General features: G+C 40.9%; 1 protein-coding gene across 3 annotated transcripts in view; it reads left to right on the plus strand.

The window, feature by feature from the left end:
- DPYD (dihydropyrimidine dehydrogenase) overlaps positions 1–15,475 on the plus strand; it is a 616,437-nt gene that overhangs the window by 583,404 nt on the left and 17,558 nt on the right. The window lies entirely within an intron of this gene.

The raw sequence follows: 15,475 nt of genomic DNA on the forward strand, positions 1-15,475 counted from the left end.
TCTACCCCAATATAACACTGCCTGATATAACACAAATTCAGATATAACGTGGTAAAGCAGTGCTCTGGGGTGGGCAGAGCTGCGCACCCTGGCAGATCAAAGCAAGTTAGTTATAACATGGTTTCACCTATAACACGGTATGATTTTTTGGCTCCCAAGGACAGCGTTATATCGAGGTAGAGGTGTATATTGTTTTCTGCTTCATGCATATGGCTATTTCTTGCATGAAATACTTCAGTGAGCGCACATCACAAAGCAAAATAGAAAGCAAACGTTTATATATTGTGGCAAACAACCAATGCTACTGTGGTGGGTCCCATGCTTTTCCTTGGTGGGCTGGGTAGGGGCGCCGCCCCATGTCCCTGTTCTTGGGTGCCAAGGGCTCCGCTAGTGCCTCAGGCAGGCGGGAGAGGAGGGAAGCAAGGAAGGGTCAGGGTCTGCTCCCTATTCTGAGTCCCAGCCTCTTCAGCTCCACGAGCTTCTTACCTTCTTGCCCTTTGGGTAGGGTTACCCTCGGACCTTGATGCTGGGGGAGTCTCCCTGCTCAGCTTGGGCAGGGTCTCCTTTTCTCTAGTCTTCTGGTCTTCCAGTTCACAGCAATACTCCTCCAAACTCTAGTCATCTTTCTTTCTTCCCCTGTCTGACTGAAGCAGGAGGGTTTTATTAGCTCTCTGACAGGGCCTTAATTGGCTACAGGTGCTCCAATTGACCTGCAGTAACCTTTCCCTAGTCTACAGGGAACCAGGCAATGATCAACCCAGGGTTTATATACACTGCTCCCTGGCCATGCTGTATCATGATATGTTAATTATTTATACTTAAGCAGTGCATGTCCAATAGCTAAGAGAATGGCCTAATATCATAGCATTCTGAAAATGAAGAAACTGAGCCTGTTTACATGCCTGCATAACTGTGTACACAAATCTGCAAAGTCAACTAATGAAATATTCAAAACTCATCTCACAGCTATTATAGTAATTGAAAATGTAACTTTTTTGGAATGCGCACAAATGTATGCATGTTATATCGATTTTCTGACTCTATAACTTTTGTAATGGGTTATGGTTATTTTATTCAGGAGAAGTTTTCTATAATTATTTTAAATAGTGTGTAGATTATTTCTCATCAGATCTGTTTAGAAGTTTTAAGAAATGTAAATTAATCAAGATGGCATTTTGTGTGCAGTTTTATAGCAGCCTTTAGCCCAATAAGTTTTATTTAGACAAAAATTGTAATGAACTTGAAAATGTGCTTATTTCACTAAATAGTTTATTCTTCTTCATTTTTTTGTTTTGCTCAAAAATTGGTCATTTTAGTTCAAATAAGGATATTTCCTAGCAAAAAAATTGCAGAAACCAAGCAAATGCTTGCTTCAACAGTTTATATTTTATATGAACTATCAAAATAGCCAGTTATGTCAATTTCCTCAGGAAACCAATTTTTAAGGGTCATAAAATTGCCCACATGAAACAACAACAAAAATCATGGGAAAATGTTTACCATCTTCTCTCAGTTCCACTCCCACTGTCTTCAGTGGGATTTCTGACTGAACAGAGACTATTGGACTCACCGCTAAATGTCATTCTGAGGGCTTAATTCTGCATGACTGTTAGCATAAAATATAGATGAGGTCAGATAATCAACTGATGATTAAAATCACCATATTGTCTAATTTGTACTTTAAAGACTTTAAAAGACAATGGTAACCACCTCAGTCTTAACCATAAGAGTTGTTGTTTACACTAGGACTCTTTTGTCTGCAGTGAATATTTTACATTTAAATTAGAAATCTGTAAAGTAGAGGTAGAAGGATTACTGTGTATGAGAGATGAATAAGGAGAAGCATTATTGCCTGTTCAATAAGCAGGATAAGTACGGCAGTTTATCCAGCATAAGAGATGGATTACAATGATTCTAAAGTGGAAGAAGGTTTACTTAGGAATTATTGGCAACGGTTTGCATTTAAATAGTCTATTAGTATTATGTTATATTTAGAGAGAGAGAGAAAGAGAGAGAAAGTTATATAATCTACCAGAAAAAAGTGGAGTTTAATTCTAAATGTGCTGTGGTGGTTTGGTGTTTACAATGTCTCCAGATCCATAATAATCTAGGCCAAATTATTTCCCTATGCAAAAAAATAAATAAAAATTTAAAAAGCCATACACATTCAGGGAGGAGGAAATGATGCCATGGTCCCCTTGTGGAGTTTCCACCAAATTGTTCTTTAAAGTTGAAATGGTACAGTCCCCCTCAACCACATACAAGTCTTATCTACACCAGGGAACATATCTGTCACTGAACCTAGATTATCACTAGCTAGATTTGTAGCTATACTATGTTCAGCAGTAGTCCAACTGTTCTTGACACCCCAGTCAGCCATGGATTCTTTGTCTAGTGTAGTCAAATCCATACAGAATGGCCCTCAGAACCTGTGGATATCACGGGATCTGCCAGAGGCCCAGGGACATCTATATAGATGGTCTCCACTGCCTCAGTCCTCTTGCTCCCTTTACAGAATGGTTCTGGTGGAGCTGTACTGACAAGGTTTCTGCTGAAAGAGGAGCTCCATGCAAAAGTTAATACATTTTGAAATTGTATTAACTTTTGAATGGATTCTGAGATTTCTGGGGGAAGAAACTGGTCCCCCGCAGTCCTGCTTTCACACAGCTTCATGATTGTGCAGCGTGCGCTTCATGGATCCAGGGACAGGGCATTATGATGTATCAAAGTCAACTCACCTCCACTTTGTGCAGCCACAGTGAGATTGCACATATGGATGACTTCCCGACCCCTCCCCATATGCAGATCTTTGGGAAAGATTTGGGGCCAGGCTGCTGCTGCATCAACTCAAGGGCAGGAAAAGGTCACCAGAAGCGACCCAACCTGAGCCCAAGAGGGTAGAGTTATTTTCCGATCCTATCCAATTGTGAAACATAATCATGTCCTACTGGATTTGGGTCAGGTTACAGAGCTTTATAGCAACTATCATTGGCATACATGAACTGCCCAGAGATGATGTTCAGTAGGTCATTGGTGAACACATTAAATAAAGTTGGTGCCAGCATTGAGCCTTACAGGAGTCCATTCTTCTGGAATCTCTATGGTAATATGTTCTCATGATCACCCTTCAGGGGAAACTAAAACTCCTACCAGCTAGCCAAATCTACTGGATCCCAGTTATTGTGGGCCCAGACAAGGAAATTTCATGACTGACAATGCTCCAATTAGATTTGGCAGTATCAGCATGGGTGTGTGTCTCTTTTGCCAATAGACATAAAGAGACTTTTTAACTCTGATTTACCACTTCCATACTGTAATTGGTCTGAAGCCTGTTCAGAAAGGGCCAGAATACTCACAGATATTAGGTGCTGCTGGACTTAGTAAACTACCATCTTCTCAGTAAATTTGCCTCAGAAGGGGAAGGTTAAAGCCATGACAGTGGTTGGTTTTATAAGGGTGTCCATCACTGTGGTATCTGAACATCAGGATTAATGGCCAGGGTAGCAGGTAGGGCAGTCAAAAGTGTATAGTAATTATTAGAGGGGTAGCCATGTTAGTCTGGATCTGTAAAAGCAGCAAAGAGTCCTGTGGCACCTTATAGACTAACAGACGTATTGGAGCATGAGCTTTTGTGGGTGAAGGACATAAATCCACACCGTGTAGAGGCCAAACATAGGAGTTTATTACACACAGCGCTAGCGGAGTGTCACCTGGCTTATTAGGCTCAGAGACACTGTCAATCAATTGATTACAGTAGAATATATAGATTTTCCATGGGAGGAGGAAAGTGACGGGTAGGCAGTTCCACACCCCAGGATAGGTTTTGCAGCAAAACAAGATAGCACATTAGCCAATGGTTAAAAGGTTACATAATGTCTCCGCCCATGGTCTCAAGTTAACATTTAATTAATACTTTGATAAAATGTTATTAGTATAAAATATATATATATATATATATATATATATATATATTGAATTCTGATTTGGGGTCCATAGGAATGGAGCAACTCCTTTGATTGTCCACCAGGTACATTCCTAGGGGTTAAAGCAAAGAAACAGTGAGAGTATATGACAATAAAATTGTCCCCTTTATGTCTTAAGGCAGGCACTGGTTCCTGGGAAGAGAGGTGGAAGGATGTCATATCTTATACTGACATGTGCCAATTTTTCATAAACTCAAAGTTGGATCTGTGGGAAGAACGTTCCCTACAGAAGAGACTGACACAATAGGAACAGGGATCTTTTGTTCAATTTGCAACTCTGAATAAGACACAATTATTTAGTTCTTAACTCCAACACTTGGCAATTTGCTGACCAGGCCTATTTTAGCAAAACAAGATTATTTTTTTACCCCAACTTTCTCTTAACTAATCACTGTTTGCTGGGCCTCTGGTCTCTTGACCAAACTCTGGACTTTGGGTCTGAGAAAGAGCTGGCACAATCCATATACCAGGTTGTTATATAAAATGCACATGGATTTTAACCCTTCAGTGGGTGAATACCCACTTAATCGGATGCATGTAGTGGAAATTTCCAGGGGCAGGAATATATATGCAAGCAAGAAGCAGGCTAGAGATAACGAGGTTAGTTCAATCAGGGAGGATGAGGCCCTGTTCTAGCAGTTGAGGTGTGAAAACCAAGGGAGGAGAAATTGCTTTCATAGTTGGCTAGCCATTCATAGTCTTTGTTTAATTCTGAGCTGATGGTGTCAAATTTGCAGATGAACTGGAGCTCAACAGTTTCTCTTTGAAGTCTGGTCCTGATTATTGTTTTTCATTGGGCAGTGCAGTTTACCACATCAATATCACCAGCACATAAGCCATGTGTGCATACGTGTAGTATGTATCCCATCCAAAAAATTTTGAACACTGGGTTAATGGATTTTTTTTTTAGGTACAAATAAATGATGAACTAGTATTTACACAAAGCTTACCCAATTCTAAAGCACAATTGATCTGTGTTTATTGAAAGAAACCAGTTGAATACAGTTGTGTTTGCTAGCCTGTCAGGTATTTATTAATAAACATTCTGCTGTTGTCTTTGTTACAATGCTGCTTAGCTGACAGAATTTCATTAGCATAAATGGGTGGAGAGTCCTTTTCTTACATATCCAACAAACTAGAGACAAAGTGCCTGCCAATATTTTAATTTATTTTTCATGTTCTGGTTAGAGAGTGAGAAGAATACTTTCACTCCACAGTGTCATGAATATGATAATCTATGGAAATCACAGAAAGCAGGTACTTAAGTTAAGCACATACTGTACTACAGGAATCCCTGATGAATTCAAGTCTCTTCTGTTTAGAGAAGATGTTGTTGTCTATTAAATGACAGATTGCCAGATGTTCATGAAGTAGCACAGTAATGTGCTCAAATCTTTATCTTCTCCTCCTCCTACCCCCAGTCCCCTTGAAGGTAATACTTTTGCATCCATGTTATTAAAGCTTTTGATTGTAAGAAGTTTGCTATGTTAACTCCTTTTTTTCTCTAATGAATATTGCATGCAAGAGAAACTTTATGCTGTCGAACATAAAGCTTTTGCTGCACTCCAGCAACCAGGAATCCTAAAATCTTTCACTTTTCTCTATATAAAGTGGTGTAAAAACAAAATAGCTGAGTCACAACAGTGAGAAGAACTTGCTAGTTATGTCTAACTCATGGAGAAAATGCTGGCAGTGATTGAAAGTGGAATAAAAAAGAATAATTCTATGCAGTTATTTAAAATAGCAGTTATGGCACCCATGCACAAAAGTGGTGCTATACACATCATCATAGACCATGGTAATGTGCTTTCCTAAAATACATACTAATGTGGCATTTAGTCTTGTGTCCAAGTCTCAGAATTGTAGCGGATAGGGGGTGAGCTCACCTGCTTGTGATAAACATGGTTTAGCGAACAGACAAAATGGTATCCACACGTTTAGAGAATAGAGTTACATGAAACAAGTATTTGAGGAGCAGTTGTATAGTATTTGGAAAGCAATAGTGACAAAGTAGATAAAACAAAGGTACAAAGAGAAAACTCAAAGAATAACAAAATAACTAAAAGGCAAAATACTGTGTACAGAATTTCAGAATGCCTTTTCTTCTGTCTTTTCTTTTGAAAGTAATTTCTTCCTCCATGAGGAGAGTAGTCTAAATGAAGATTCAGCGCAGAGAAATAGAACAATGAGAGTATGTGAATTGCTGAATTCAAAGGGACACATTTTCTGCTCTGCCCAGTATTGCTTGGCATCATAGGGCTAAGGAGCTTGCAAAGGAGCTGTTTGCAGCACTATGCTGGTCCTGGCTGGGACATTGCTTAGACCAGCTTTGGGGATCTAATCTAAAGCACCTGATTGTTGCTCCAAGGAGCTATCAGTTGGAGATTGCTGAAGAGCAGCATGCTCCTGCCATGCCTCCATGACTTGCCTCCTGCACATTTCCTATGCTTATTTGAGGCTGAGGATGGCTTGTATGAGCTGGCTATGCTGACCCTACACAAACTCTTATACCAGGTGGATGACACCTCTATTCTGTGGGAGTCCCCAGCTGGGGTAATTCAGCCAGTTGATAGTCCTTCTCCACTGCCAGACAAAAGGGCCACAGCTTTTAAGAGAATCTAGTCCAAAAGAATAAGAATTAGTATTAATCAGTTTCATTTTTTTCATTGTCATTGATATTTGGTGTTCATTAGTTGTGCACTTTATGAGTTTAGCAAGAAAAGGCCATGCAAAATGTTGTGTATGCACAATATGTCATTTTCAAAGGCTCATAACTCAGATCCAACAAAACCACTTTTCACTAGAACTCTCAAAGACACTTTGGCCTGGTCTACACTATGAGTTTATCTCAAATGTAGCAGCGTTAAACCGAATTAACCCTGCACCCGTCCACACAACGAAGCCCTTTACTTTGATATAAAGGGCTCTTAATATCAATATCCATTCTCTTCCCTGATGAGGGGAGTAGCGCTGAAATCAGTATTGCCATTTCGGATTAGGGTTAGTGTGGCTGCAATTCAAAGGTATTGGCCTCCGGGAGCTATCCAACAGTGCACCATTGTGACTACTCTGGACAGCAATCTGAACTTGGATGCACTGGCCAGGTAGACAGGAAAAGCCCCGCAAACTTTTGAATTTCATTTCCTGTTTGCCCAGAGTGGAGCGCTGATCAGCACAGGTGACCGTGCAGTCCCAGAATCAAAAAAGAGCTCCAGCATGGACCATACGGGAGGTACAAAATCTGATCTCTGTATGGGGAGATGAATCTGTTCTATCAGAGCTCCATTCCAAAAGACGAAATACCAAAACATTTGAAAAAATCTCCAAGACCATGATTGACAGAGGCCTCAACAGGGACTCAACACAATGCTGCATGAAACTTAAGGAGCTGAGACAAGCATACCAGAAAGCAAAGAATCAAATGGACGCTCATGGAGGGAGGGACGACTGACGACTGTAGCTATCCCACAGTTCCCGCACTCTCCAAAAACCATTTGAATTCTTGGCTGAGCTTCTAAAGCCTGAAAAGTCAAAAACATTTTCGCGAGTGGTTCAGGGTATATGTCGTCAGTCCCCTCCTCCCTGCCCCTCGTGAAAGCAAATGGAAAAAAATCATTTCTCACCTTTTTTCAATGTCACCATATGTCTACTGGATGCTGCTGGCAGACGCGGTGCTACAGCGCTACACAGCAGCATCCCCTAGCCTTGCCTTGCAGATGGCAGACGGTACAGTATGACTGATATCCATCATTGTCGTCCCATGGGTGCTCCTGGCTGGCTTCGGTGAGGTCGGCTGGGGGCTCCTGGGCAAAAATGGGAATGACTCCAGGTCATTCTCTTCTTTAAGTTTTGTCTAATGGCGATTCAGTTCTGCCTGGAATATCATGGCAGCTGGAGGTTTCTGCCTCAGGCTGCTCTCCCGGTCAGCAGCACCGCACGGTTGCACCTACCCCAGACTACCCCTTTTTACCAGGGCTCACAATCAGATACTTAGACCTCTACATTTTGCTGCAAATAAAAAAATTAAGCTGCCGTTTAGAACTGTCCCCCAACATACATATCCTGGGACATTTTGTATTTTACCAGTGTCAACCAAAGGCCCCCACACAAATGGAAATTCAGTCCTGCCTGTGCTTCTATCCTAGTGCTTATCACAGATTCCCATTTTCAGCTATAAGCTGAGCAAGTGCAGAGTGATGGTTCACTCTACTTCACTGTAAGCCAACTGCCCTCCCCTCCCCCCTTTGATCTCTGCTTGTAGAGGCAATAAAGTCAGTGTTGTTTCTTATTCCTGCATTCTTTATTACTTCAGCACAAAATGGGGGGATAACTGCCACGGTAGCCCAGGAGGGGTGGGGCAGGAGGGAAGCAATGGGTGGAGTTGTTGCAGATCCCTAGAATGGCATGCAGCTCATCATTTCTGCGGGATGTCTGGGGTTCTGACCTGAAGCAGCTATTTGCCTCTCTGGTCCTTTAGTAGACTTGCCTGATAGTCTAGGCAGGACTGACTCTCCATTAGACAAAACTTAAAGAAGAGAATGACCTGGGGACTCATTCCCATTTTTGTCCAGGCGCCCCCGACCGACCTCACCAAGGCCAGCCAGGAGCATCCATGACAGCAGCAGATCGTACAGTATGATTGGTAACCCTCATTGCCAACTTGCAAAGCAGCAGATAGTACAGTGGAGCTGGTAACCATCTTTGCTAACTTGCAAAGGCAAGGGGTTGCTGCTGTGTAGCACCGCAGTACCGCATCTGTCAGTGGCATCCAGTAGACATACGGTGACAGTGAAAAAAGGTGGAATGGTCTCCATGGTTGCCGTGCTATGGCGTCTGCCCGGGAAATCCAGGGAAAAGAGTGTGAAATGATAGTCTGCCGTTGCTTTCACGGAGGGAGGATTGACTGATGACATTTACCCATAAACACCCGTGACAAATTTTTGGCCCCATCAGGCATTGGGATCTCAACCCAGAATTCCAATGGGTGGGGGAGACTGTGGGAACTATGGGATAGCTATAGGATAGCTACCCACAGTGCAATGCTCTGGAAGTCGACGCTAGCCTCGGTACATGGACGCACACCGCCGAATTAATGTGCTTAGAGTGGCCGATTGCACTCAACTTTATACAATCTGTTTCCAAAAATCAGTTTCTGTAAAATCGGACTAATTCCGTAGTGTAGACATACCCTTTGCCTCAATGACAACTCTTCTTGTGACAAATTACAGCTTTCTACCCAGAGCTCTTTTGGCATAACAGCTTTTTCCAAAAACATCATAAAGCTGTTTTTATACTGGGAAACGTGTCTCTTTTCATGTTCTTCCTTCTTGGAAATAATGCAACCACTTTTTGTCCATTTTCTGGAGAGGCGGGAGGGAAATCATCTTAAGGCAGACATCAAGCCAGGAAAAATTTTACCATGAAGGGCAAATGTTTTTGAAAGTTAGGAGAGTCTGGAAATGGGGTTAGAATGGAAAATATTATGCAGCCTTAATTATCATCAAGGTCCAGAGTACTATGCAACATGTTAGACTTAAATCATGTGGTAAGGACTCTAGTTTTATGCAGCCATCTTAAGTGCACGTTGCCTTGAAGAAAACAGCCTAGGAAGTTTTCAAAAGCAGCTGGAGGAAACAATAAAACTGAAACCAGGTTCTCTGGGAACAATTTGTGCATCTAGCATACAAAGTTTCCCACACGATCAAGTGGGAGACAGACAGTCTTAAAAACTTTGTGCTGTGATCCACGCAAACCTGATTTACATTTTAATGAATCCCAGGGTAGGGGCAGCTGCCTAGCTAGTTGACATTTTAATGGCTCCCATGGCTGCCTGCCCTTCTGTTCCAAGTTTATTTGCCCACAGCCTTTCCTAACTCCTGGTCCTCCAGTAACCCTCTCCCCAAAGCTGCCCTATCTAGTCAAGAATCCCCATATCTCCAGCTTGCTTAGCTTTCTCTCCCGCAGCTGCCTATCTCACTAAGCTCCCAAAGCCAGGCAGAACTTTCACAGTTGCAGACCTGCTAAGAATCACGGGGGAAACCCTGCTCTTTTACAGGTCCACAGGTAAGATAGGTGTTTGTGGAGCCAGTGCAGTCAAGATCAGTTGAACCCCTGCCTGTAAGAAGGTGGCCAGATGTGCTGGCCAGATGTGTTTCCTTGCAGCTCTCATGGAGGAAACAGAATTTCCCTTCTCCGCTTCCCACTCTATCCTTTCAAGGACTGCATTGTAGGAGCAGTTGCAGAGGAGTCAGTGAGGGAAAGCACTCAACGAAGCAACAGGCAGGCAGAAAAGCAATTGGCAGGGAGAGAAACTCAAGAACCAGAGAAGGCAGCATTTTGGTTGATTTATAGAAAGCTGCCAGTGATTTATGTGGTGACTTTACAGAGAGAAGATTTATATAGCCATTTGCATAGCAATGTAATTGCAAAGTATGGGGGACCGTGTTCCTGTAGTTGTCACTACCACTCCCATACATTTTTCTCTTTAAAACCATGTGGACTGTTTCTGCTATTCTAGCATTTCAGCAGATGTCATGCTTTTATTTCTTTGGTTGTTATGCTTTCTCTCACCAGTTTTGCTATATGCAGCAGTAATGTGTACATTTGAAAAAATATAAAATATACTAACTAAGACAATTTGACTTCAATTCTGCTTCCAGATACGTGGAGAAGCATTACTGGGTATCATGTAAAATCATTTAGAACTTATGAGTGCACAGAGTGAGTTTACAAAATGAATGGCTATGTGCCTGCATATCTAAGAGCAAGACCCACACGTAATGGAAATTGGATAAAAGAAGTTATGTCTGACATGGAAAATGTCTTCAGTCATGATGGAAAAAGTTTTTTTAAAGAGCTCTTACTGACCCCTCCTTCCCCTAAATCAGCAGATGTTTACAGACTGCTTATATAAATTTGAGGTCTTTCCTCTACTGTTCCCTATTAGAATCCTATTTATGAAAATAATTATCTTTCAGCTTTCTTTTTATATTAAGAAAATATGAGTAGGATACAAATATACCAGATACAGCACAGTTCTTTAAAATGTGGTTATTTTTATTTGTATTATAATGGCACCTAGAGGTCCCAGCTGAACTCAGGGCACACTTGTACTAGGTATTGTACTTGTGCACATAGCAAGAGACTGTTCCAGCCTTCATGAACTTATAATCTAAACAGACAAGACGTGACACAGAAGCACAGAGAGGTGAAATGATTTGCCCAAGGCAAATCCCTCGCTGGTGCCTGGAGCCAGCCCTGGTCCAAGGTTACGCAGTGGGTTACTGGCAGAATTGGGAATAAAATCTGGATCTTCTGACTCTCAGTCCAGTGCGCTGTCCACTAGATCATGGTGCCTCCTCTCCATTTAGGCTACTTGCTACTTCTCCTGTCAACATTATGGCCATTTAAAATGTAAGATACTCACTGCCTTTTATTATTAGGGAACAGGCACTTTTTCTAGTTCATAATATGCTCGATTACCTTTAGATTGAGCCATGAATACATTATAATCAAAACAAACTTATTCACCTTAAAGCTTTGCTGGCTTAAGGTTTCATTGTTGATTCATTATGTTGTCAGTTCTCTATTGGCAGTGTAATGCTTTTTATATCTGGATAGAGACAGTTTTAGTGTGAGATACGGTTATCTTTAAATGAGCAGGATTTAGCTTCTCTGGTGAGAACAAATTCATCAGTGATGAATCCCTATAGAAACTACTGAAACAGAAATCACAATGCTGCTAGAGACTTGCACAGTTCATCAGTTACAATGCAGCTTGTGGAAGTCTTTAGCCAGAAGTTTTTCCTTTCTTTAAAAATATGCAGCATGATACTTACAGCGCCTTGTTTTCTATGGCAGTTGCAATCTTACAGTATGAAAATAATGAACTGAGATTTTGAATACCTTCTACTGTCCTTTTTTATCACCCCCTCTCCCCCACTGATGATACACTCTACCATAGAAATAAACTATCTACAAAGGCAGCAATATGTTCTAACTGATCTGTTAAGTCTAGTGATTGCACATCCATGAAACAATTCAAATATTCACACTGAATCTTTTTTTCTGTGCAGGTTTTAATGTAAAAAATATCCTGATCCATAAGGAATTTAGTTACATTTTAACTTTGGAAATTTAAAAAATATCTCAAAACATATATTCAAGAAATCTTGAGTGAGATTTCAAAAACACCCAAGGGATTTAGGAGCACAAGACCAAGTGAATGTGCTTTCAGTGAGACTTGTGTTCCTAACACCTTGTGTGCTTTTCAGAATCTCCCCTCTATGTGAAGTGACAGCTTTTAATAAAACCACCATCTTAATATCCAGCTTTCCAGTAGCTAATTCAACAGCTCCATTTTTAGCATATCTAATAATTCAATTCAATAAAAAATTGCATACTGCCTCACATAGCATTCCAAGCCAAGCTGTCTGAAATGAAAGCACTGAAAGATCAACAGTCTTACCACATTTCTGACTGTCTGTACACTATTTGCAAGAGAAACCCTCTATAAACCCCTTCCTGAGCTACGCAGTCAGGTGTTATTTATAGTTAAAGAAATACTAATTGTACTCTCTCAGAATATTAGCAAAAGTAATCTTTTCAGATGGAAATTGTCTCCGGCTGACTGGGGAAAAATCTATCATAAATCATGTTTGATAAAATTTGGTTTATCTGTTGTGAGTTACCACAGGCCCTAAACTGAAATGATCCATTTTTCCTTTTAATATTTAACACAGCAGAAGAAACATCCTCATGGCACAAGTGAAATTAGACCTATTTCAAAATGGCCTCTATCCATTCTACCCAGCACCTATGTAAATTGTAATGTTTGAAACTTTCCATGGCAAAACTGACTTGTGCGTGTCTCAGTAATTCACACTTCTCTAACTTTCACTCTTAATTCAGCACACAAACTGTGGACTTTCCACTTTTCAACAAAATTTATATTTTATATATTTATACTTCATATTTTAAAATTTATTCTTACAGGTCCTATCTTTAAGCCTTTGGAGCTTTTCAAATATAAAAAATATGCAAAAGTAAAAGTTCAGGATCCACAACACAAAGATTTGCTCATCATCCCTGAAGATGATCTGATATTAGCAGACATCCATCATCAGAACAACAAATATCCATCCCTGATCCTGCCACTTCACTAAAAACCTGACAAAATAAATTAGACTTACAACATGCCCTAAAAGTCAGCCAATTCATTCCCTAACTATACAAATGAAGAATCAACAGGCTTTCCCAAAAATGCTATCCCATCAGTCCCCTTCCCTTTTAATTCATGAGGTTTTAGCTTCAACACCACCATTGCATCAGGAGTATACAGAGGAGAGGCAGGGGCTCAGTTACACAGATATTACATCAATTATAGAGGTCAAAACCAATGCCTTAAATTCCTTCTGGAAACTAATCAGAAGCCAGCACAAGACTGTTTCAAAAATATTTGAAGGCCAGAGATATACTTTTCTAGCTGATACAACTTGACAATCCTGCAAGAAAAGTTTCTGTCATCATATGCTGATACTGAGGTTATGGTATCAGCCTTGGGTCTTTTCAATTTAAAAACAGCCACATGTTCATTGCTAATAATAGGGGATCTTTCCATGAGTGTTGGAGTCAATTGTTTAGATGGGAAGATACAAACTCTCCCTTCCCCAACATTATCTATTATCTAGGTTGTCTCGTTTCTGAACAGGTCTTATTTTACTTTGGTATTCAGAATTTTGCAGAAATTAATGTTGGGCATACAGAAATTCCCTTTTTTCCATACAGAAATGGGCTGCAGAGCTGCTGGCTGCTACCAGGGGTCACTGGACCCGGCAGAGCCCAGCTCACAAATAGGACACACTACTGGGGGGAACGGGGAGGAAGAGCTGGCGGGTTCCTGGCAGCTGCAATTCCCAGCATTCCCTGAAGGAAGGAGAGGGTGGCATGCAGAAAATTCCGTGCAAGCCAGGGACCAAGCGTCAGGCTGTTTCTCCCTCTGGATTCCTGGGTTCTGGGGAGTAGGGGATGTGAGTGTCTGGGCCAGGGAGGGCCCCACACTGGGCTTAGGCAGGTAGGGAGTGTGAGTGTCTGGGTTGAGGGGAGCAGCGGCTGGATTAGGGCAGGAGCAGGGGCAGGGGTGTGAGTGTCTGGGAGGGGGGGAAGGAAGGGAGGCATGACTGGGCCCTGTGGTGGAAGAGGCAGAGAAACAGGAACTGGGTTGTCATTTCTTTAACCCTCAACTCCTGGGGGGATTTTTGTGTATGTCTGTATTGTTATCATACTTGCTGACAGGTATTTTAAAATAAATTACCAAAATAATTGAAACAGGGGTGATTATACAGTGTTATTTTGACAAATAGAATTTGCAGAATTTTTAATTTTTTGGTGCAGAATTCTCCCAGGAGTAAATACTAGCTCTGTTCTTATTTCTGCTTGCAGAAGTTTTTACAAGTTAATTGTGAGACAGTCCTCAATCTTTTTACTCTCTAAAAATGGGACTCCTGTGTATTTGGCATCTGTAAAGAAAGGGAAATTACTTAACTATAATTCTGCGTCTTTGAAGCTACCAAATATATTTTCCACTCCTTCACCCACCTCCCCTCAAAGTTAGAGTTTCTGTTTTGTGGGGGCTGTCAAGCCTAAGTTTATTTCCATTCTTGAGATGATCTCCAGCTCCTGAATTCGGGAGAATGCATACATGTGATTTACATAACTGGGATCTTTAAGCGGACTCTTGCTTCCAGCACACTTGAGAAATGAAAAGGTTCCAGGAGAACAGAAAATACACTTATGCCAGATTGCCAGTTAGTAGACTCAGAGTGCTGAAAAACAAACAGCTGAGGGCAATCCACCCTTTGTCACGCGAGGATGCTGACACCTCAAAAGTGGGACTTCTGTGTGGAAATAATTACTGGTGAGGAACTTTTCCATGTAAATATCAGCAGAGGACTAGAATAACTATTAATATTATTTTTAATTAAAATATTTAAAAAATATTCAGAGGATACTACCAAAAAGGTACTGCATCAGAGCCTGGAATGTTTTTTAAGAATTTATTTTAAAAATTCATGTTGACATTGTCCCTTTAAATTTATTGTGATGACATTGTTTCCAGTTGGACATGCTTGACATGCTGAAATTATTACAGTGAATTAATGCTTATAATAACAATCTAGGATATTTATCTCCTGCTACTGAATACTAATTACAGTAATATAATTGCACTTACACTAGACTCTGAGCTTAGTTTATTCGCTCCATTTAAATGCTCTCAGATTAAAAAGAAACTAGTTTTTCACAGGGCTCATTCTGTTTCATAAGTAGGAACCAGGTTTTTCAGTCATTTTCAATTCACAGCAACTTACTAGGTCACAAGGACTTAGTGAGCAGTAGTTTTCCAAATCTCCACCATCTAGACAAATGACTGTGGGTGAGAGAGTCTCTAGTAATCCTTTGAAACTTGAATTAGCAGATCTAGGTTGTTGGCTGAG

This window comes from Gopherus flavomarginatus, chromosome 7 (genome assembly GCF_025201925.1).
Source record: "Gopherus flavomarginatus isolate rGopFla2 chromosome 7, rGopFla2.mat.asm, whole genome shotgun sequence".
NCBI lineage: Eukaryota > Metazoa > Chordata > Testudines > Testudinidae > Gopherus > Gopherus flavomarginatus.